We start from the raw sequence: 24,006 nt of genomic DNA, 5'->3' as shown, positions 1-24,006 counted from the left end.
CATCTCCAATCGTCCCCATCCCCCACAGCAAGAAGGTCGCCCATACATCATGACAATCAACACAATGCGCAACCAGGTAGTCCATTTTAGCCGTACATTGCACCAGATAATAACTAGAACTTGCAACTTCATAAACTCCCCCCACCACCCACCTCCCTCAGCAACCCCCCAATCAGGTCGTGACATAACCCAAAAGCAAGCATGCAGGGCGTGCAAAACCCCCAACATCGGTAACAATGGGAAGCACCCCATGAGGCGTGGTGCGCCCAGCGTACACCCCCGTATGGACGGGGTGGCTACAGACAAATGTTAGATCTCCTGGTTACCAACGGAACCCCCATCCCAGGGTCCACGAAACCCGCAGTTAACCACAGTCACAAATAGAGCATGGAGTCAGCAGCTTCAGCCTGGCGCACAAGGGCGCATCAGCGACTTACCCCCCACTTACTCAGCCCAGATGCAACAGCTGCGTGCCCAAGGAAACTCAGACGTCCATTCGAGACTCGAAGGGGGGCGAAGGTGCAGTTGCTCAGTTCCACAGCATTAGCCCCTTCAGTCATTGTCACTCAGGTGCTCCGCAGCGTCTTCCAACCGTGGCGATTTTCTCCTGGCCCCAGCGCAAATATGTTTAGCGAACTTTAGCGCAGATTTAGCGTCCGTGAAGAAGTGCGAGGTGTTGTTGTGTTGTACCTTCAGTTTCGCCGGGTATAGTAGAGAGTATGGCACACCAGCCTGCAGCAGAACTTTCTTCGCCGGCAGAAATTCCTTACGGGCCGCTTGCACAAGAGGGGTGAAGTCCGGGTAGAAGGAGATGTTATTCCCTTGGTGCGTGATCTTACCCATCTCTCTCGCCAAGCGCAGGATGAGGTCCCTATCTTGATAGTTGAGCAATTTAGCAAGGATGGGTCGAGGTGTGGCACCAGGCGGAGGTTTTTTCCCAAGCGATCTGTGCGCTCTCTCGACTGTGAAGACTGGAGATAGATTCGGGTCGAATAGTTCATGTAGGAGGTCTGACACAAACGTCTCCATCTTGCCAATGTTTGTTGTCTCCGGAATACCCGTAATGCGGATATTGGACCTCCTGGATCGCGCTTCCAAATCGTCTGTCTTGGCGCGTAGATTATCTATTTCCCGCTCCAGGGACGTGATATGTTGCTTGGCCTGAGTCTGGAACTCGCAGCATTCAGTCTGCCTGTTTTCTAGGCAGTCCAGTCTGGTTTCGTGGGCGTCCACTTTAGTTTTCACAGACTCTAGCTGCGAAGCCATGGTGTCAAGTTTAGCGTCAATACTCTTCAAGCTGGACCTCACCTCCATAATAAGCGCCCCGAAGTCTATGTCCGGCGGTGGTCCATGCGACGACGGTTCGCCGCCTTCCAACTCTGACGTTTGGTTCTTTTGGGGCCTCTTGTTATCAAAGCTGATTTTGGGCTGCCTTGCCTCGTTTTTCCCCATCTTTGAAGCCTGAAGGTGTCCGCTAGCGTCGCGAGGGAGCAGCGCCTTTCTGCGTCTCTCCTAACAGTGTGTCCGTGTAATGGAACTCGTGGTGCCAAGGTGCTCCTGACCGATCCAAGTGATAGTGATGCTCCGGCCAACTGTAGAGCACAAATGGTGAAGCTGCCCTGTGTTGCTGTGAAGCTGCAGCGTGGAAGACGGGGCAGCACCAATTCCCAAAATGGCGGGCGCCGGAATCCTAGCAGTGAGGCAGTGCGGTAGTGTGCCGGCTAATTAGTCTGTAGGGCCAGCGGTGCAATGGAAATCTCGGGGATCCGGTCAGTAGGGTGCATAAGTGTTCAATCGGCACTCCGTTCACCACAACGGTCGGCAGCCGATATGTCCCGGTATAATGTCTCAGCGGGTGGATTCAGATCGGTCCCCGCCTCACCTCAGCTCCGCGTTGCTCCGTTCCCAAACCTCTTGGGACGTTCACAATCTGGGACACCGCCTCCCAGTCGAGCCCCGGGGTCCCAGACAGCTTACCGCGGCACCGGGTGTATGCCCGCGCTCTGCACGGCGCCTTTGCTGGAGACTCGGTCGGAGAAGGGGCGGTCGTCTTCTACCGCGATGCCCAGGACCTCAGCAGCCAGTCCTCAACAGATGCACAACCGGGACTCACCGGTATCTCGGTCGGTCGCAGCCTCCTCGCCGACGCTATTTCCGGCTGCAGCACGGCGGGTCCCCGGGTCCCCGGAGGCCCACGAAGCCGCGGTTTGCGGTGCTCCGCAACGCCCAGAGGCCGGCATTCCGGCCGGGAGCAGAGCGGGCGCGCAGGTCGGCCAGTGACTGGGTCGCCGCCGCTCCTCAGGATTGTTGACGATGCGCCCCAAACTCGAGCCGAGGGAGCACCTGAGTGGTAGACGTCGATCCTGTGGATATCCAGGGTCCGCAGTCACCAGGAGTAGGATAAAAGAGAAATTAAAGCTTAAGTTCATGCGGAAGAAAATCAAGGGTTCGAAGGGCATGAACAGGAACAGATAGAAATAGACGAACGTGTTCAGGAGACCGAATTTGAAACAAACGAAAGTCAAAGTCAGCATACACCTGAACCAGGCCAGCTTAGAAACCAGGCGGAAGAAACTGAAGTAAGACCTGGAACTAGTCAAACAGGAAGGGACGAAGATACTGTTGAAACACATGTGCCACAACTGAATGAAAATAAAAGAGCAAGTGAAGAGAGCCAGATCACAGTGCCAATTAAAAGACTCAAAAGGAAGAAAAGTGTACCCAGGTACATAAAAAGACTGAAACTAAGATTGAAAACTGTAGAGGAAAAACTAGAAGACCGGAAAAAGGCTGCCAGTGAAAGAGAGAGAGCTGGAGTCCAACCTAAAAGAAGGAGTAGCAGAATAAAAAGACAAAACGAAAACTATTGAGGTACCGAATGGACTTACTTAGTGCTTGAAGAATTTGAAGACCTCGAAATAAGTGACGAAAGTGACGGAGAATTGGTCACTGATCAGGGTTCCGAAGAAGAAGACCCAACCTGAAGGTTAAACCTGCGTAAGCTACCTGTGTAAAGTTACAAAGAGGGGTTGGAAAACTTCTTTTAAGCCACAATGTCTGATTCAAATGTGAATGGAAGACCTAGACAGAATTGCTGTAAAACATGCTGTAAAATATGCTTATGTAGTATAGCAATAGTATTGATAATATGGATAGGACTAACAGTCTTAATACCTTTCATGATAAGCAAAGACTCTAACCTGTACCCTACTCAACAAATGACAAAGGACTTAGAAATTCTGCAAACAGAAGAGACACCACGAAGTGTAGAAAGACGTGAGAAAACATTTAGCCTGAAACAAACTAAACCGAACTTAGATGCATCAGATGAGGGAGGACTGCATTATCACAGAATCATAAACAGAACACATTTAAATGTATTTGCAAACCTTTTAGTACACTATGTAGAAGCTATGGAAATAGAAGACTGTTATGTCTGTATGAAGCTACCCACTTCTGTAGCTGAAGGTGTGACCTATCACCATTTACCCATAACCTATGGAATTTCCGGTAGTATTTTAGCAAGCTTATTTTACAGAAGCACCCTACAGTATTACTATTCAAACTCTGACGTAATTTTTTCAGAACTTCCTATTCTGGGACACCTGAATATTGTACATAACAAAAGCGATGTGAATCGTTACATGGGAGAATACTTTCTGACTATAGGTGACATAGATTTAAGTGAAGCACACAGAAATAATTTGACCTGTTCATTACATGAACAAGAGAAAATATTTTTGAAAATGGCAGAGAAAAGAAGGGACAGTTTCCAAAGAAAGGCAAATGATAAAAGACAGAGAACTCCTAAATGGGCAGAAAACATGGAAAGCACCTCAAATGGTGAAGCTAATCCTACACTGTTACTGGATTTCGAAAGGAAGGGGAAACTGTGTCTTCACAGAGAAAAGACTAGTTATTATAACAATGTATTCATCGGTTCCAGTGAATGCGAACACAATTATAAGGTAATTGGAGGTTGGGGTTTCAAAAATGGGTCAGAACTTGTGTTTCCCGGAATTTATTATATATGTGGAAACAAGGCTTATTTCAAATTGCCGGATCACTGTTATGGAAACTGCTATTTTGACATTGTCTTCCCGAAAATATATCATGTGAATGACGCCGCTGGAAGCAATGAAAATACTAATGGTTTAGTGCGTAGTAGAAGAGAAAGTGTAGGAGAAATAATAGGTGATATATTTAGTGCATTGATACCTGGAGTGGGAGTGGTTCTGAATACACACCGAATTTGCAAATTATCTACAGTAGTGGATCGGTTATCTACTGACACCGCTGCTGGTTTCCTGATGATCAATACTGAAATGGTTGCGATCAGATCAATGGTTTTACAAAATAGACTTGCTCTTGACACCTTATTGGCAAAAGAGGTCGGAGTCTGTAGAATGTTGAAAGCGCAACATTGTTGCACTTAGATTCCAGATAAAAGTGTTGAAATTAAGAAATATGTGAAAAACATAACTAATTTGGAAAGGAACTCAAACCGGTATACAACTGTTACAACGAAGTTTTTACCACGCACTACCATTACAACGCAGGCATTACCACGCATACCATTACAACGCATTGCGCTGGGGGGCGCTCTAGGATAGGGAATAAGTATAATTTTATATCCAACACCTTCCCTAGTGTCCACGGGGACTGGAGTTGGAATATAAAATTATACTTACCACTATCCAGCACCTCTAAGCGCTATGCGTTGTAACGGTATGCGTTGTAAATACCGCGTTGTAATGGTATGCGTGGTAAAAGTATGCGTTGTAACGTCATACATCCACTCAAACCACTGGAGGTTGACTGTGCCTGGAAGAGACTAACTGATGGGCTCTCCTCTGTAGGTAGTTGGTTTTCTAACATAGGTAAAAGTCTTGTGAGTAAAATACTGATGCCAATAGCAGGGATTAGTTTAATTGTGCTAATAATAATAATTTGCTGCAAATGTCAAAAATGCAGAAAGAAGTATGCTGTGAATAAGAGAGGAGTGAAAAGGAATGTTGATGAGCTTGAATTAGAAGAGCTGAAAAATCAGATTTATAAAAGCGTCAAGAGTTTCCATCCTAATAAGGATGCAGAAAAGAGGATCAATAACAAATTTGTTGAAATTGAGATGAATGAGATGTGAAAGAAAAAGTTGGCATCTGGTTCCATTAATAGTGATGATAGTAAAGATCATCAAGGAGGGGATTGATGGAGCAAGGATTCGCACGTTATGCGACTTGCTTGAATTCAAACCCCTCGCCTAACATTAACATGTGGCTACAGACAACAACTTGTTTCGTGTATTAATCTTGCACTTTTACACTACACGCGGGTGTCCCAGAGACGCTTGCCTATGTGTTTATTAATCATAACTACTCTTGCAAGCTGAAATGGTCGCTGCTATGCGGGATTCCAGTCTGCGCATGCGTCGGTCATACCCATGTGATGTGACGCACTCGTAGTTCTGGAGGGATTATTCGCTCATGCGCAGTATTGCTAATATGGCTGCTTTCTTTCTAAACATGCTCTCTGCTTGCTACCGCTGCTCTAGCTCAGCTGTTTATTTCTGCTTAACTCCTAATGCTATAGATATTATAAAGTAAGGGGTGTAGTGCAGCTATTCATGGTATACAGTGTATACATTTTTTCTGTGTTTCTAAATTGTTTTCGCTTACTTTTCATGTAACATTCTCCGGGGGCCTGGGAGGAGAGGTGCTGCTCCATCTTGGAAGCCCATGTGTCACCAATCACGTGATAGGGGACGTGCGAGGCTCTTAGCAGTGGAACTCAGCCAGCTGGCTGCCGAAGCTAAGATGCTCATGGGAAAGTGACCCCTGCTCCAGGAGAAAACTTCGATTTGTACCTGAAAATGATAATGATTGTGTGCCCTAATGTCTTCATATTCGTATGCCATGGGAACTGGAATGTAAGGTTGGATCCAAGTAATTGAATATTAATTGTGGGAACACCAAATTTTAGGTGGTGACAATGACCTAACCACCTCTCTTGTCCAATCCGAAATTGAGGATCCTTGCACTTGCAACATTTGTGGGTGGTCTACTGACCCGAAAACAGTATAACTGGCCTAGGTTTAGCTAGAGAAATTGTCCGACTTGTCCGAGTAGCTGACCTGTCACTGACCCTACGAACTCTATAGGTGATTGATACAGAGAGCTGCAGAGCACTCTGTCCGTAATTTCCACAAACTTAGTTTAGGGTGGAGAAACCTTTAAGTGCCGACAGAGCACTTTGCTGGAGAATCGAGAACTCAATCGGGGTTATTGGCGGATTCCTTGCAGAGCGGGCGTAGCGCAGGCGTTGCATCCGAAGCTGCAGGTGTTGGTCGTACCCTTAGATGAGTCCAGTCCTGATCCATATCCCGGGGTGATCCTGTCCTGACTGTCCATGAGCTGTACCTACTCGCCTACTGGCATTCCAAGTCCTTGAGGGTCCTTTCCCGCCTTTCCTAACTGACCCGTGGCCAGGGTTAGTCCTCATTCTGTCCTAGGTAAATATAAATATATGTGGGTGTTTGTCCATCTGAATCTTTTTTTCCTAATAAAGCAAATCTTGCTTGTGAATTGCCTTTGACACTTGAACTCTCATAAAAGTATTTTACTAGCATGTTCCTTATTTTTCCCGTACCCTTACTTAAATGCTGAATTGCTTACATATTTAGGATGTTCCACTGTTACCTTTCCTATAGAAATTGCATTTATTCTGAAGCACTTGTTTCCCAAATTCCTTAGTATATTCCAATTAGCATTTAATAGTATGCTCCTTTGTTCTTACCTATCCTTAGTAACGCAAATATAAATCTGTTAGATTAAATAAGCGTGTTACCTTTTCCCTCTCCTTTATATTTTCTAATGATAGATGATCCTTACATTAATTCATAGTTATACCATTTTTCTAATCTTGGTCATAGATGTTTTGATCTGTGTGAATTTTATTCTCATGGCATACTAGATAAAGGTTTTTAAAACTTCTTGCGTTTGTGGTTATTACAAGGTATAGACAAATATAAATGTATATGGTCTTGGTGTTATATGCCTGAAAAAACTTAATTATAGCTCCTGATTCATCGTTTTCATAGGTACCTGTTTCTCGAGGATTGGTAAGTCAGGTACACGTGAAATATATAGAAAGTAAGAATCCCGAATTATTGATAGCGCTGTGAAGGTTACCCGATTTATGGTAAATTTATTGACGGGCCCAGTAACGTATATATATTGGTAAATAAGGATTGGGTGACCTGCGCGCTCTATCACCACTACTCCCAATCAACCGTTTCAGCTTAGTTCCAGTCCCCTAGTGAGGGGGGTTTTCCTTTGTGTGTTTTACTTTGGGTGACAGATGCTTCCTGTTCTGAAGTGTAGGGTGGGGGGGTTGGGGAGGGTTGGCGAGGGAAGCCGTTGTCTCCCATGTTTTCATTGTTCTTAGCAGCCTACATGTTCTTTTTTCTGCTCAATTCTGTCCAATCGATATTCGCTGTCTACGGGCGGATGGTTGCAGCTCCTTCTACTAAGGCACCATGGTGGGTGCATCGCCATCTGACACGCACTTCTGTTTCCTGGATCACCTCGAAACCCCGGGGCCCTGCGAGCCATCGCAAATGTCGGCCGCAGGCAGCCGCTCCCCCTTCCACTTCATCCCCCCCCACTCCCCGGGCGCCCGCCCTTCTGAGATCTCCTCTGACTATTCCCTCCTGGTTCCGGGGCAGTGAGATGGGTCTTCCCCCTCAAAACATGTCCCCTTGCAGCCCCCCTGACCCTCGCGCCCCCACCCTTCCGATGGCGTACAACCTGACTAGGCCCCTTCACGTGTTCTCCTGTAACGTTAACGGTCTACTAGACCGCATCAAGCGCACTGCGGTACTCCGAGCAGCACTCGGTCACTCGGCAGGCATTCTTCTTCTCCAAGAGACCCACCTACTAGGAATGAACTGTACCTTCTTGACCCGATACGGCTGTGCACAGGTTTGGCACTCTGGCTTCCAGCAGGGCTCCTGGGGGGTGGCTATTCTACTCCGGAGGGGTCTCTCATTCACCCTGGTTCAAGAGCACACTGACCCGCAGGGGCGATAAGTTGTGGTCTCGGGTATGGTGGAGGGCTTCCCTATGAATGTTCTCAATGTCTGCGCCCCCCACCCTCCTGTCCCCAACCCATCAGTGCCTCACACAGGTCCTTTCCACATTCCCACCGGGCCTCTCACTTGTCGGTGGCGACTTCAACGCCGTGATGCAGCCGGGGCGAGACATGATAGGCCGCCCTTCGGCAGCCCGCCTATCCTCTGCGGCAGCCCTCTCCAACTGGGCCTCGACCTTGGGACTTTGTGATACCTGGCGGACCTGGAACCCGCGGAAAACACAGTACATCCACACCTCGGCCGCCCGCCACTCCCACTCCCGCATTGACCTCCTCATGCTCTACGCTACAGACTGTCACCTGGTCTCCAGAGCGACTATCTTATAGAGGGGATCTCTCCCCCATCTCCGTTCGTTTGGGCTCCTACCCGGAGGGGCCACGGGCAGTATAGCCCCTTAACGCATAGTTCCTACAGGACCAAGCCCTAGTGGACGAGCTGGGGCAGGAACTGACCCATTATTTCTCCACCAACGAAGGATCGGTGCCTTTGGTGGGGACCCTCTAGGAGGCTGGCAAGGCGGTGATCCATGGTGTGGCGAGAGGGCTGGTCCACGCCAAACGGGCATACCGGCTGGACCGCCTGGTGGAGCTGGAATCCCAAGCTGCCCAGCTAGAAGCCGAACAAACTGCATTCGGCCGAGCGGACCCTACCCGGCAATTGGCGTTGGTCCCTGAGGAGCTCCGTCAAATCTCCCTTGACTCGGCCCAGCAGCTGTGGCGCTCGTCGGTGGCGCGGATCTATGTATGGGGTAGCTCCTCCACAATCTGGTCTCCTACCCTAGGGTCCACCACATTGTTCTAGAAATCCGAGTGGCGGACGGCACCCTCCAGGTAAACTCTGGGGCTATAGCGGGAGCATTTGCTAAATTTTACACTCACCTCTACGTGGCGCGTCCGCCAGGTGCACTCCTGAATACTCTCCTTGACAGGGCCAGTGCTCGCCTACCCTCACTCACCCTGGAGGACACGGATGCCCTGGAGAAGCCCTTCACACAGGACGAGGTCCTACATACCATCCCGCTGCTGCATAGCGGCAGAACACCCAGCCCAGATGGACTCCCGCAGGAGTTCTATGCGGCATTCCGAGATATTCTGGCTCCCAGGCTGTTGCGCCTCTTCCATCACGTGATAGAGACAGGCTCCTTTCCCCCTGAATCGGACCTGGCCACGATCGTGGTCATCCCCGAGACCCATCTGCCCTCTGACGACTGTGCGGATTTCTGCCCTATCTCTCTTCTCAATACAGAGATCAAACTCTTCGCCGCAATCTTAGCCAAATGGCTTCGGCCCCACCTACAGGACCTGGTCCTTCCGGACCAATGTGGCTTTATTCTGGCCAGGGGTACCCGGCACTGAATCCGCCGCCTCCACCTGGCAATGGCCCACCGCTCATTCCTTACCCCCTACTTGACCTCCTCTTCCTCGACTTTGAGAAGGGCTTTGATACGGTGTGGTGGACGTATCTACAAGATGTGCTGGTGACAATGGACTTTGGCCCGAAGTTTTGTGGGTACATTGGTGTCCTCTATGCGAACCCCAGGGCTAGAGTGTTGATCAATGAGAGGCTCTCGGAGGCCTTCCCAAATTGCATGGACACGTGCCAGGGGTGCCCCCTGTCACCACTCTTATTCGCCCTAGCAATAGAGACCCTGGCAATACTTATCCGACAGGACCACCTAGTTCGGGGGTGGACCTGGAACGAAAGCCACACAGACAAAATAGCCCTATACGCCGACGACGTGCTCCTGTACTTGGCAGACCCGGAGACCTCTGGCCCTAGATGCTTGCGGATTCTTCTGGACTTCGAGCATGTCTCGAGCCTTCGGCTTAACGCGGCAAAGTCTACCCTGGTCCCACTCCATCCCTCCCGGGAATGCTTCGACTGGCAATCCTCCATCCCCTCAGGCGCCATTCGGTCAAATACCTGGGAATCTGGGTGACCCTCCAGCCTGAGCTACAGTGGGCGCTGAACATAACACCCGTGGTCACTCGCATGAGATCGGACCTGAAGAAGTGGCACTCTCTTCCTCCCCCGCTTCCTTTATGTCCTGCAGAACATCTCCGCATCCCTTCCCTGTGCTTGGTTTCGAGAGCTTGATTGAGCCCTGTCCCGATTCATCTGGAGTGGTGGGCGTCCGCGGATATCCCTCGCACACACCTGCATCCCTCCCTTCGATGGAGACCTTGGGGTGACCCATCTTTATCTATACTACCTCGCCATTAAACTGATTGTCATCCATGACTGGTATGTGGGCGGTTGGTCCGACCCAGCGTACAGGGTGGAGCTAGAAGAGACGGACTTGCCCCGGCTACAAGCACTCCTCTGTGGCTGTACATTTCCGCACACCATGGCCATCATCACCAGACCAGTCCTAATGGCTTGGCGTGCCGCTTTCCGACACACGGGTTGGGACCGCAAACTAACTCCGAGACGCCACTCTGTCACAGAAACTGGCTCCACGAGGTCTCGTCCCTTGGCGGGTTCCAGCGCTGGGATCTTATCGGGCTGTATGGGAATGTATGGGTGGGAGATCATATTCGAGCCTTCAGGGAGCTACAGCAAAGCCACGCCCTTCCTCATGCCCAACACTTTAGGTACCTGCAGCTGCGACATGCTATCCACGCCCACCTTCCTGTGCCTAACACCCTTCCCGAGTTCAGTCAGCTCGAGGCTCAGGTGATGATGGGGGACCTGGGGGGGAGTATCCCGAATCTACCGCACCCTAGTAAATAATAGCCCCTTGATCATTTACGAACCCGGTGGGAGGGATGGGCAGGGCCCCTGGAGGAGGCCGATTGGAGGGATGCCCTGATGGCTCCGCCCACCCTAACCTTATCCTTTAAGTTGAGGCTCGAGCAGATCTACTACCTGCACACGTCCTACCTTACACCGGAGCGGTTGTTCTGGGCCCGATTGAGATCCTCGCCGGCCTGCCCGCAATGTGGGCACAAGCCTGCCAATTTCTTCCACATGGTCTGGTTGTGTCCTGGGCTTGGGAGATTCTGGAGGGGGGTGGAGCAGGACCTCACGCAGGCCCTGAGATGGGAGGTTCCCGATGACTCGATGCCACTGTTGCTGGGGATCTTTGATGGCCTGGATGGAACTAGAGCAGATAAACGCCTGCTGGGGACAGCGTTGGCCGTGGCCAAGTGGGATACAGCCCGTACCTGGCTACGGGACACCCCTCCCACAGTGAAGGGGTGGCGGAGGGGGGTGGACTGGTGTGGGACCGGAGGAGTCTTTATTTGAATCCCGGGGTTCTCCTGAACTGTTCCCTAAGATATGGGGGAAATGGTACAACCTGATTCCAGCGTGAAGCCAGAATTATCTACTGTACTAGTCCCCTTTGCATACAATGTATTGTCGGAACGGACTGATCTCACCCAACCCATGTGCACCGTTGTCTTTCATCATAATGTTTGTACTAAGTATGAGCTGCAACTGATGAATTCTTACTGTTTTGTTCTTCTTCAAATGCCAATAAAAATTGATTATCAAAAACTAACAGTTGAAAATAAAAAATATTGAAATTGAGTTGAAAAAAACTGCCATTTGTGCCAAAGCTTTCACCTGTAACTTCTTTTTAGTACGCAGACTTATGACAACTATATACCGTTACATCCGCTGGATCCTTTTAGATGTGGGAACCCAGAGCAAATAACTGAGCTGTGTCTTGGAATTGTTTTTCATTTGGTAAAATACAAAGAGTTAAAAATAGGTATCAAGAAAACCAATATATTTCTGAAAAGGGAACAGAATATAGAGTTTAGAAGCAGTGGTAATTTGTACATCTCCAAAATTATGGGTACCCATACAAGCATGTGATTTCAAGGGCATTTTTCAAAATTTCTTACATTTGGAAGGTAGAAACGCATAGATAGACAATTGGTAATAACACGTGTACTACTATTCTGTGTTCCTTGAAGCCTTCCGATAAAAATGGTACCTCACACCTATGGATAGGACTAGTGCCCAAAACGTAACGCAGACATTTCACATTTCCAACTGAAAACTCATCCTTTTTTTGCAAAGTGCCTAGCTGTGGATTTTAGGCCCTAGCTCATACAGCACTTAGGGAAACAAAGCAACCCTGCACATTTTTGAAGACTAGACACCAAGGGAAGCCCAGGATTGTGTGGCTTCTGTGGGTCTCCTAACCATGTTTTGTTACCCAGAATCCCTTGCAAACCTCAGACTTTATAAAAAAAAAATACATTCTTCACATTGCTGTAATGGACTATTCTGGAATGTGCAGGGAGCCACGTACTTCCACCTACCCAGCATACCCTCAAGTCTCCTAATAAAAATGGAACCTCATTTGTGTAGGTAGCTCTAGTGCCCGCAACAGGAAATGGGCAAAAACGCAACGTGGACACATCACATTTTTCCACTGATAATTGACTCTTTTTTTGCAATGTGGCTAGCTGTGGATTTTGGGCCGTAGTTCAGCCAGCACCTAGAGAAACACACCAAACCTGTAAATTTGTTAAAAGTAGACACCCAAGGGAATCGAGGATGGGGGTAACTTGAGTGGGTCTCACCAGGGTCTGTTACCCAGACCCCCTTGTACACCTCAAACTTTGTCAAAAAACAAATTTTCCTCATATTTCTGTGATGTAAACTCTGGAACCTGAGGAGAATCACAAACCTCCTTCCAGCCATTACTTCTCCAAGTATCCAGATAAAAATGATACCTCACTTGTAAGGGTAGGCCTAGTGACCATGACAGGAAACGTCCCAAAACTCAACGGGACAAATCACATTCTTCATCTGCAAACTGTTTTTTTTTTTTTTTTTTTTTTATTGATATTTGAGTTGCAAGTTTAAACAGACTATAACATAATTCCTTCATGAGATCATACCAAGATACATGTTATACATCCAATTCAAAAGAAGATAAAGCAAAACAGTTCAGAATATCAAAAAGCAGATAATACATGACTAACCGGTATAGAAAGTTCATTATATCGTTACTTCATCAGTCCACTTCTGAATTGGTGACCAAATTTTTAACCCAAGCTGTTTTTTTTTTTTCCCCTTGGTAGCATATATTGCTGACTCAAGTTTATATCTAGCAAGGAGACGTCCCCTCCATGTATAGAAAGATGGTGAATCTATACTAATCCAGTCCTGAGATATGCATGCCCGGAATTCAGCCATCATAATGAATAACAAGTTCGTTTGTTCCATATCTTTTGAGTCTTTAGAAACACCAAATAATATAAGTTCAGGGGACAAAACAATATTTTTGCAAAGAATGTGTTCTATAAACTTCTGAACATCACAAATTAATCCATTTAGTTTTACACACGAGAAAAACATATGTAGAGTATCTGCCCCTCTTAAATTACAGCGATTGCATTTGATTCCAGTAATGCTCCCCCATTTCAAAACTTTTGCCGGCGTATAATATAGATCACACAAGATCATGTAATGTTGAGTGCGATTACGCCCAGAAAATAAAATAGAGGTGGCCATTTTGATTGATTCTTCCAAGAGTACATCCTTTGTACCTAATTTGTCTTCCCATTTGTCCCTCAACTTATTAAGGTCATCCACAAGGTAAGTCATTAAAGTATTATAATAGAACCCAATTCTTCTTTTATTATTTAGAGTATCTATAAGTAAGATTGGGGTTAAATCTTGTCTTTCTATATTGGAAGGTGAATTTAGAAAACTATGAATCTGTAAGTATTTGAAATAATCACAAGAAGGAATTTTAAAGTTACCTTGTAGTTCACTGAAAGAAAATAAAGTTTCAGAATTATTATATAGATCAGAAAGAGCGGTGATCCCCTTATCGTTCCATTTTTTCATCACCTGGTCTCTAAATATAGCGGGAAAACAGTGACTTGAGTTTAGTGGCGTATATCTAGTGATTTTTCTAATTCCCACCACTTTTTTAATAATTCGCCAGGCTTTATATGCTGCAGTCAATATCTTAAATTTTGTTTTTTTATAATAGCTTGGCTCAATGAATTTTAACAGATGATAGTTCGCATCAGTACCTACTACCATTTCATAGATATTTGGATATTGTGCCCAGATAATAGGTATTTTATTGCCCACAATTAAGGGAAACATATATTGAAGTGCGGCAGCTAAATAATAAAATAGAAAATGAGGTGCGGCCCATCCCCCCCTATCTTTCGGTATAATCAGCTTCTTATATGCTCTTCTAATGCCTTTATAGCCCCACAAGAATCTTATTGCGGTTCTTTCAATTTCTTGAAAAAAACTTAAAGGAAATTCCAAGGGGATTGTTCTAAATAAGTAAATAAATTTCGGCAATATAAGCATCTTTAAAACATTGTTTCTACCATGAAGAGATAAATGTAAATGGTTTATTCTCTCCAAAGTTGATTTAGCCTTTTTAAGAATCGGAATGTAATTGATACTAGGTACCTTAGAAATAGGTATAGTTAATCTAATACCTAAGTAAACTGCTTCTGTAACTATATTTGTAATAGGAGGTGGGTTTGATCCTGTAAACAAAATTGTTTAGATAGATTTAATTTATACCCGGAAAAAGATCCGAATGTGCCCGCTAATTCTTCAATCCTCAAAAACGTTCTTTCAGTATCTTTAGTGACCACTACTAAATCATCAGCATATGCGAGGGCTCTGTATACCGTACCTCCTAGCTGTACTGGAACTATACTTTCCTCCCTATTTAACTGGTTAAGAAAGATATCTATATATATAGCAAAAAGAAGAGGAGAAGACGGGCATCCTTGTCGTGTCGTGTTCCTCTTTGGATGGGAAATGATGCAGATTTATTATGACCTATTTTTATTACTGAAACTGGATTTTTATATAATGTCTTAAATGCATTTATTGTTCCTGGCCCAAAGCCTTTCATAGATAACACATCCCATAAATAGGGCCATGCTACTCTATCAAATGCTTTTTCAGCATCTAGGAGAATGATTCCTATTGGTATATTAGAGGCTTCTGACCAGTCCATCATTGCTATAATTCTGCGTACATGGTCCGCCGTATCTCTATTGGGAATAAAACCATGCTGCCAACGAGAAACAATTGTTGGTATAATTCTTGACAGTCTTGTGGCAAGTATTTTTGAATAAATTTTACTGTCAGTATTAATCAAGGATATTGGCCTGTAGGAGGCTGGGTTAAGTGGATCCTTGTCCTTTTTTAAAAACGTCATAATTATTGATTCAGCCCAAGAGTCTGGAGGTAAACCTTTCTGTGCCTCCACGAATACAAGCAGCATATCATTCTTTATATGTTTGCTAAAGGACCTATAAAACTCAAGCGGAATAAAATCCGGACCGGTTGCTTTGCCCATTGCTAACGACTTTATGGCGAGTTCAATTTCTTCCCATGTAATCGCGGCATCTAACACTGATTTTTGGTCATGAGAGAGGGATGGCAGAAGATTTCCCATGGCAAAATTCAGACACATATCAGATAAGTAGTTATCATCCTCTTGTGTATATAGTTTACAATAAAACTTACGAAAAACTTCCAAAATTTCCTCTTGTTTGTGATACACTTGCCCTGTTTCATCCTGAATTGTATTAATGGTATTATATACTTCTTTTTGTCTGATTCTATTTGCCAAGATTTTCCCTGTATTTTCCCCTATCTCATATATCTGAGTTCTATAGCTTGCCATCAATTTTGCTGATTTTTCTGCAAAAAATTCATAGCAGATCGATTTACTAATTGCCAACCTTGATTCTATATCCCCGGTTGGTCGTTGATGTATTATTGCTGTGATTAGTTCTTTCTCCCAAAATAGTATTTTCTGAAACACCTTCTCATTCTTTTCACGCATAATTTTCTGTTTTTTAATTGTATATGAAAGGGTCTCTCCCCTTATCCCTGATTTAAACGTATCCCAGACAATCTGCATTGATGCTGTACCTCTATTAATATCAAAAAATTCTTTCATCCATGAAGCCAATGTATTTATATAGTCAGAGTCAAGTAATAATTTGCGATCAAAAGTCCAGGATCTCGGTTGAGTAATTGTTTCGTCAGTTTTAATTTCAATCAATATTGGATTATGGTCAGATATTATGCGTGGAAATAACTCAAAGTTTGTATCATGAATAAGTGATTTTTTAAGAAAGAAATAATCTATGCGTACAAATTTTTTATGAGGATGGGAGAAGAATGTATACATAGAGGGTAAAGATTTTTTTTCATAAGCTACATCAGCTAAGCCATGATCTAATACCAACGATCGTAATGCCAAAAAAGATTTTTTTTTAACTCCCTGATAGCCAGATATATCAGATATATCTCTATTCGACTCTAGGTGTATATTAAAGTCGCCACAAAGTATCATCAATGGAGACCAATTAGATAGTTCAAGATTTATACTGTCTATAATACCAGGATCATCTACATTCGGAGCATATACAGCACAGATAGTCCATAATACATTATTAATTTTAAACTCTGCTATTGCCCATCTACCATATTTGTCTGCTTTATGTCGAATTAATGTACCTAAGCCCTTTCTAAATAAAATGGCAACACCTTTTGTTGTAGAGCCTTGAGATGTACATACCGCTAGCAGCAAACCTAAATCTTTATATAAATGTCTGTCCTTCCAAGTAATATGTGATTCCTGAATACATAACAAATCAATTTTCATAGATTGTATAATTTCTGCCGCTATTCCCTTCTTCTTTCTATTATTTAACCCGCATATATTCCAAGAACACACTCGTAACTTTCCCATCTATAACAATATTTATAACAGTGTAAATTTAACACATAGGGCAACACATAAGACATCACCTTGATCAGAAAAAATAGATGCATGACCTTAAAGAATTTCAATTTTTTCTCTCTGACAGGCCACCTATCCAAACATAAAAGTGTAACTACAAAAGTTAACAAAACCACCATAATAATATAGAATCTGTTTTTGCTTGCAACTTCGTTTTTTCCCCTCACCCACCCCACACCCCACTCTGAGCTCCCCCTGAGCCCCCCCCACCCCCCCCACCCCTCAGTACTGTCAGGGCAAAGGGAAATAGTGTCCCTTATATTGATGATGTGATGAGTGCTAAGTGATTCTCATCGTGTGGCTCAACTCATGATTATTATACTACATTCATAATCATTAAGGCCATAATTAGCTCAATTATATCTGATTTTTTCGAAACAAATTTTATCCTTCATATAATATGTCAATTGTTAATTTTTTTTCCCCCTTCCTTTTCTTCAAATTTTCCCTTTTTCTTTTAAATTTGTTCATAATTCATGTTCTCCTTGTGTCTTAGTCAGGGTTCAGAAAGAAAATTTCCAGAGAGCTTCTCAAATAGACATCAAAAATTCTTTGGCCGCTGCCTCGGATGTGAAAAAAGTAGATCGGTCCTTATGTATCACCTTAAGCTTGGCTGGATTTAATAGAAATGCTTGAGCTCCTTTTGCCTGGAATGGTGTAATCAGTTGTCTTAATTGCCATCTTATTTGGACCGTAGTATGACAGTAGTCTGGTCGAACAAAGAACTCAATGTCCCGAACCTTGCGCTTCTTATTTGGTCTTGCTAGATCATAAAGAGCTTCTCTTGCAAGAAAGTTGTTCAATGAGATAAGAATAGCTCTTGGTTTAGAGGGTGAGGCTGAGGCTGTATCATGCTTTGCTTGAAATGGAAATCTATGCGCCCTTTGAATTTCGGTCTCCCACTTCCATTGATTTAGCTCAGGGAAAGCAGTGGAGAAAAGATCAATCATAAATTGTCGTGGGTTTGTGTTTTCTTTCCCTTCCGGTATACCCAGGACTCGGAGATTATTGCGGCGAGCTCTATTTTCCAAATCCACAAGTTTCCAGTTAATCTCCTCTTTCAAACCCACCATTGACTCCAACTGTGTTTTCTGTTGTGCCATAGAATCTTCCATCTGTGAGATCCTGCTCTCTGTCTCTGTGACTCTTATAACTGTATCGTTCGAAGTTTTCACTACTTTCCTCAAATTGTTTTGTAGCTTTTTTACTGCTCCCTGGGTTCAAAGATTTTCAGTTTTAGTCTCCTCTCTGTGTTGCAGCATTACTCTATACAGCACTTCCAACGTTATTTCAGATGAGTCATCAGAGAAATTATGAGACCCAGGGATTAAATGCCTTTGAGGCGAATTAGGTCTCTTTAGTCTTTGTGGATCGGAATTAACACCAAAGTTCTCAGCTTCTTCCTCTCTCCCCCACTCAAGTCTATTCAGGGACTCCTCTGGGTCCTCTGGGTCTGAGACTGAGCCCTCAGAGACACTAAGGTCTTCTTGACCTAGACACTCCTGCAATAACCCACTATTTTGAGCCAAATCATCTGTATTATCAGCGTCCAGAGCTTGAGATAGGTCAGTCATAGAGTAGAAATTGCCCGCCGAGTCCAGGGACTCAGTATCATCACCTCGAGTATCACCGGAGGTCACTGCCTTTTGAATTAAGTCACGTTTTTTGCCACCATTAGACACACCATTAACTGGTTCTTCAGCATCTACTTGTTTATCTAAGGACTTCTGAATTATGTCAGGATTAGCAGATTTCCTCCTAAACATACCAGGACTTTTCGGAATCGCTCCTGTCCTACAACTCCCAGAAGCCATTGCAGTTTCAGCAATAACATTTGGTGTAATTGCGTTAAAGTTATTTGTTTGCTGAGTTACTTGCTGCACCCCTTCAGCCATCGTTAAGGCAGGTAATACAGTTTCATTATTTGCAATTGAATTCGAGTTTGTACTCACATTCGTGGCAGGCTGAGCATTACCGACTGTCCCAGCTACTGACTGGTTTGCATCCTGGACTGCTGCCGTGTCAGCTCTTGTTTTTGGCTTCTGCTGCCATAAGGTTCCTGTCGGGTTCTTTGGCGCCATTGTAGCCGAGGAAAGCCGGGAAGCTGATACAATGTTTCTACGCCGCCCACGCTGCTCCCTTGATGCTCGATACCGACGCGCTGATCTCGGCTCGTCTCCTACTCCAGCTCCAGCTCCAGCTCCCTCTCGTAGAATAATCCCGGCTTGTAATGGAGGAAGGGGAGTCAAACGAGCCCACGCCGAGTGAAGGGTTCGGGTGTAACTCTTCCACGGATCCAGGCGCATAACCCTGAAGTCCGATATGCGTCCACTTTGCTACCACCGTCACCGTCGCCACTACACGCGGCTTTTCCGAAGAAGCACACTTTCCCGATTGCCAGTCGAAAACAACAGCCTGCCTTGAAGATACTCCAAAGATTACGCTCCCGCTGCCATTTGACTCGACAACAGAATCGACAACAGAAGCTTAGGTAAGGAATAGCAGTAAATCAGAGTGTGCCGCACGAGAGTCTCCACCAGCGTCTCCTCACTCGGACTCACAGTCCGCCATCTTGCCCCACTTCAGTTCATCCTTCATCTGCAAACTGACCCTTTTTTTGCCAACACATAGGGAAACCTAGCAAACCTGTACAGTTAAGTAAAAACCCAGAGGATTCAGGAAGAATCCCTTGCAATCCTCAAACCTTCTAAAATAAAATCTTCCTCACATTTCTGTGATGGATATCTCTGGAATAAGAGGGAAGCCACAAACGTCCTTCCAGTAAGCGTTAACCTAACAGCTAAGCTGCTCAACCCCGGACCTGGGGACCTGGGTTCGAGTCTCGTTAACGACGCCAAACATCCTGTGATTCTGGGCTAATCACTTAATCTCCCTGTGCCAAACAAAAGTGAATATGTCTCCTCATATAACATAACTGGTGCTATGTACAGCGCTTTGATACCCGATTCGGGTCACGTTTGCGCTATATAAAACTCTGAAGAAGAAAGGGTGCCTCATCCTTCCAGTCCGCATTCCTGCAAGTTTCAGAATAGAAATGGCCCAAAACGCAACATGGACACATCCTATTTATTCACAGAAAACTGACCTTTTTAGCAATGTGCCCAGCTGCTTATTTTGGGCCTTTGCTCAGCCAGCACCTAGGGAACAATAGTACACCTGTACATTTTTGAAAACTAGACACATAGGACAATCCAGGATGGGGTGAGTTGTGTGACTCTCACCAGGGTCTGTTAGCATGAATCCCTTGCAAACCCAAACCCTTTGTCAAATAAAACACATTTCAATTACATTTCTGTGATGGAAAGCTCTGGACTCTGAGGGGGAGCCACAAACGTTCTTCCACCCAGCATTTCTGCAAGTATTCTTATAATAATAGTACCTCACTTGTGTTAGTAAGTAGGACTCTAGCTTAGTTGGCGCCTAGGGAAACCTAGCAAACCTGTACCTTTTTTATAATTAGGCACCTAGAGAAATCCAAGATTGGGTGGTTTGTGTCGATGCCATCAGGGTCTGTTACCCAGAATCCTTTGCAAACCTCAAACTTTGTAAAAGTAAAAAACACATTTATGCCACATTTCTGTGATGAAAAGTTCTGGAATCTGTAGGGAGCCACAAACTCCCACCCGCCTAGTAATTCCCTTAGTATCCTGATAAAAATGAATCCTCACTTGTATGGGTAGGCCCTTATGGCAGCCATAGGAAACAGCCCAAAACGCAACTTGTACATATCACACTTTTCCACTGTAAACTGACCCTTTTTTAGCAATGTATGTAGCCGCTGATTTTGGACCTTAGCTTAACCAGCACCTAGGAAACTTGAACATTTTCTAAAATGAACACTCAAGGAAATCCAGGATGGGTTGACCTGTGTTGCTCTCACCAGGGTCTGTTACCCAGAACACCTTGCAAACCTTACATTTTGTTAAACAAAACACATTTCCCTCAAAGTTCTGTGATGGAAAGTTCGGGAATCTGTGTTGAGCCACAAACATCCATCCACCCAGCAATCCCCCAAGTTGTCTGATAAAAAAGGTACCTCACTTGTGTGGGTAGGCCGAGAGCCCGAGACAGGAAACAGCCATAAACTCAACGTGGATACATCACATTTTTCCACTGAAAATCTACTCTTTTTTTGCAAAGTGGATTTTGGGCCTTAGCTCAGCCGGTGCATTGGGAAACAAAAATTTACATTTTTAAAAACTAGACACCCAGAGGAATCTAGTATGGGGTGACTTGTGTGGCTCTCACTAGGTTCTGTTGCGCCCAGGACCTGGAAAGAGTTTGTCTTTCCCTCCCAAAACTCTTCAAAGCTGCTTCAATTTAGGAAGGAGTTGAAGACAACTTCGATCACTCTTTGACTTTATGCTTGTCTTTGGTCCCTGACAATGCTACAAAAATATCATACACACACATACATAAAGGTTACATCAATCAGTCTGCCTATTTTCTCAGACTGCAGCAGTGATTGTCATTTAAACATTAGCTTTAAATATATCATTGACAATGCTAACATTTTGTCCCCGAACCTCAATCGTACAGTTTATAAAACATATGCACACTTTTACTATTAAATTCATGCATTCCATTGTAGGGCAATACAGTGACTGAAGTAAGAAAGGAAAAGTGAACGAGACATAAAGAAAGAGAGAGATAAAGGTAGATAATAGATGTGTAGTGAGAGGTGTAAAAAGAATTGCAAGGTAAATAGAGCTGTGAGAAAGAGAGAGGGGCAAATGAGAAGAGGCATATGAATGAATGAATGAATGAATGAATGAATGAATGAATGAATGAAAATGTATTTCTATAGCGGCTAACCACCCGGAGGCCTCGTAGCGCTGAGTGAAATGAAAAACAGAGTAGGGTTAGTCCGCAGTGCTAAGCGAGCGTTCCAAACAGATGGGTTTTTAAATTTTTACAAAAGGCCAAAAGATTGTTGTTGCCTCGCAGGGTCTGGGGAAAGGAGTTCCAGATTTTTGCAGCAGTGAATGAGAAGGAGCGTCCGCCCCATCTTACCTTTCTTATTTTCTCAGTGGCAGCCAAGTGTAGGGAGCTAGAGCATAAGGTCAGGTAAAGAAAGTGGTGAGTGTGAAAAAGGAAGAAAGGAAAAGTGTGAAGGTTAGAAAATGGGATGCGCTGTTGAGCTAAAAGAGTTAAAGTAGGGAGACATAGGTGAGGCACAGAAGAATGAAGAAGGTTGATATTGTGATAGGAAGAGAGCGAGAGAAAAACAGAGGGTGAGAAATAGAGTATGTTGTGTGATAAGGAAATAAGTAGAGACAGAGATGTGAGTAATAGCAATGTACAAAGAGGGCTGTAGAGAGAGAGTGAGGTATGGGAGAGTAAATTGAAAAAGAGAGGAGGTGCATAGAAAAGGGGGGGGAAAGTGAAGTATTGATGGAACTGGACTAGGAAGAGAGGGAGAGAGAGACGAAGTGGAAAAGTTTGGTAGCAAACACATGGTGAGAAGTTTGGTAGTGAAAGACAGTGGACATTTATATATATATAGATGATGAGAGGGGTGTGGGACAGAGAAAAATAAGGTAGAGTCAAAGAGGTGGGAAAGTAAGAAGGTTAAGAGTGAGGTCAAAAGAGGATTCATATATAAAGACTGAGAGAGCAACAGAGGTGAAGTAAAGAGAATGAGACGGTTGAGGGAGACTAAGTAAATGGAGGAGAGACACAGGATATGAGATGGAAACCAAACAGTATGTGCAAAGAACTAGTTGAGATAGTCAGTTGAGTAAGACAGAGGGGTGAGGAGATAGAGATGTAGAGGTAGGGATGGTGACTGGTGGGGAGATAGAGGTGAGTTCATGAGAAAGAGGTATAAAGTCGTTAGGGGGAAGACAGGTGTATTGATATTAAGGTTGGGTAAATCTCGGTGATGGGGAGAGTTCAAATAGAGTGAGAACTGTGATACGCACATACAATTGTAGAGATTGGTAGCGAGGAAAAGAGAGAGTGATGAGACAGAAGAGGTGAGGTAATGATTAAAAAAGATAGAAAGTTCATTATTTCAATGTAATTGCTAAGAAATGCCTCAGGGCATGAGGGTTAAGGTTGGGCAGGACTGTGTGTCTGTTTGCCTGTGGTTAGGAGTGTTTGTATAGTTGTTGATCAACATCAGCCATAATAAACCCCTCTTATTGACAGAAAAGACTGCACCTCCCATCCATTAAATTTGTTGGATTTTAACAGAGAAAATAATTTAGCTCTAGGTGTGAGATTAAAATCCATAGATGGGCAGAGGGACCTCTAACTGTACACTAACACTTTCCTATACCAGTAAGCCATTCTTTCAAAATGACATCTATTAAAGGTTTGAAAATACCACTTCCATCTCCAGAAAGAATTGACTTTGTATAGGGATTACTAACAGAGGCACAGGCATGGTTCCAAACAGGCACACACTGATAACACTGTAAGTAGGTGTACTCAGGGCTTGTATATGTTTGCATGGCTGGTAATGGTGACTATGTATAACGCATGTCGGGCTAAATGCATAAATACCTTTATGTTTACTGTTCTTTCTGGAAGGGTGTCTGTATGCCTGTGTGCCTGGTTGCCCATATATCTGTTTTCTGTGTGTGCGAGTGCTGTATTAACTCATCGCTATAGAGATGTAATTGTCGTATGCATTTTGTGGGCTCTATATGTGTTTGGGTTCCCAAATGCTGTATTTTACTATGTAAATTTGTTGCACATGGGGGGACTTGTGGCTTTGTCAGGCTATTTTCGTTGTGGGGACAGAACAGGTGCAACTGGCGTATTCTTCTTGGCTCTCCTTTCGCCCACATTTAAAAAACATAACTGTAAAACTTTCTTCATAGTATGCTCACTTCTCATGATTTCAACCAGACCTCTATTTATCATGGGATAAGGGGCTGCAGACTAAAAGAAATGCTATGGAGGAAGCTTGAGGAAAGGGAACATGGAAATTCAATCAGGATATGTTGGGAATGCAGAGAGATTAAGAAAGAAGGCTGACTCAGAATGATATTTTCTTCCTGCATATCATTCTTTAAATGATCACTACAGACAGGCTCCGGGTCAAATGATTACAGAG

Source organism: Lissotriton vulgaris, chromosome 7 (genome assembly GCF_964263255.1).
Source record: "Lissotriton vulgaris chromosome 7, aLisVul1.2, whole genome shotgun sequence".
NCBI classification, from domain to species: domain Eukaryota; kingdom Metazoa; phylum Chordata; class Amphibia; order Caudata; family Salamandridae; genus Lissotriton; species Lissotriton vulgaris.
This window is presented reverse-complemented; position numbering follows the sequence as displayed.